Below are 1552 nucleotides of genomic sequence, written 5' to 3'. Positions count from 1 at the left end.
TATTGTTTTTTACCATCTTAATGTATGTGTAACAAATGTTGTTTTATTGAAAGATAAAATTATTTCTTTAGTTTTTAAAAAATTATTTGGAGTTTTAGGGTTTTAGAGTTTAAGTTGGAGAAAGAGCAAGAAGTAATAGAGAAGAAGATATGATGTTAGATGATATGTGACTTTGGGGTTTAGGGATTTCATTCTCGGTGTTTAGGGTAAAGCGTTGTAAAATCGTCGTAAATGGTTATCTATTCCACGTAATTTCGTCGTAAATTGAAAAACGCGGGTCTGGTAACTTCGTCGTAAATGGAAAAACGCGGGCCTGGTAACTTCATCGTAAACGGACGTTTCGACGTAATTTCGTCGTAAACCGAAAAACGCGGGCTTGGTAACTTCGTCGTAAATGGAAAAATGCGGGCCTGGTAAATTCGTCGTAATATTACGTCGCGTTTACGACGAAACATTTTCTATATATTGAGACGCCGAGACGAGGCTGCCTCGTTCATTCCTCCCAAACTCCTCTCCTCTCCCTCTAAGGTACACTCTCTTTCCTCCTTTTTTTTAAAGTTAGTTTAGGTGATTAATTAGTTAGGTAATTAAATTAGGTGATTAGTTAGGTAATTAGTTTATGTGATTAGTTAGATAACGGAATACTATAGTTTTGGTGATTAGTTAGGTAACAGAATAATTTTTTAATTATGTCGTCATAATTGATTAAATTTATTTAAATTTGTTTTAGATGGCTCCCTCAGCACCTACTTATGCCCAGTTGTTTGGCGATGGTTCCGGTACATCTTCTTCTAGTCTATTGTCTTCCGATGCAGTTCCAGGCACTCAGACTTCTCAGAGAGTTTTTTCGAGTCCTCCTCTTCCACCGCAGATGCCTCCAACTCCTCCTCCAGCGGCTGCACCTCAGCCTGTCCCAGAAGGTGCGATTCATCCGGATTTGCGTGTGCCTTCATATGCTCCATTCGCGAGATATACGGTGGAGGATTTGCTTGCCCAGCCTGGACGGGTGGGTTTGGATGTTCTAAACCCCGATAGACCCCGAGGAACTTATTGGTAAGTTATTAATTTTTATTACATTAAAATTTAAATTATTTTTATTTTCTAACGGTTAAATTGTTTTTTTTCAGGTTTGGGCTAACAATTGTGTTAGCCGGAGCATTTCGGCGACGATTAAGGGTTACTACGACGGAGCATATCTGAACTGTAGCAGGACACCAAATCACGTTAAGATCACATGGTTTAAATGTTTTGCGGTAAGATTTTTAAATTTAATTAAATTTTCACTTTTAAATATATATATATATATATATTTAATATTTATTATTTATTGTAATTTTTTCAAAAATTTTCTGTTTCAGCAAAAGTGGCATTGGTCTTTGGGAATCACCGAGAGGGTGAAGGCGGAATTCGTTGCAAAGGCAAGTATCTGCCTCTGCAACACAGTCTCCGATTGGAAGGACAAGTGGGAGATCTACGGGTATGAGGGAAAGCCCACTGAGCTCACGACGGATGTGTGGGATGGCCTCATCGCCTATTGGGAGCACCCCTCTTC

At 38.8% G+C, this 1552-nt stretch overlaps 1 protein-coding gene across 1 annotated transcript in view; it reads right to left on the bottom strand.

Moving 5' to 3' along the window:
* LOC106342067 (branched-chain-amino-acid aminotransferase 6-like) overlaps positions 1-1552 on the bottom strand; it is a 6632-nt gene that overhangs the window by 3320 nt on the left and 1760 nt on the right. The window lies entirely within an intron of this gene.

The sequence above is a fragment of the Brassica oleracea genome, chromosome C4, assembly GCF_000695525.1.
Source record: "Brassica oleracea var. oleracea cultivar TO1000 chromosome C4, BOL, whole genome shotgun sequence".
NCBI lineage: Eukaryota > Viridiplantae > Streptophyta > Magnoliopsida > Brassicales > Brassicaceae > Brassica > Brassica oleracea.
Note: the sequence above shows the minus strand (reverse complement) of the source record. Positions and strands in the feature narration are given on the sequence as shown.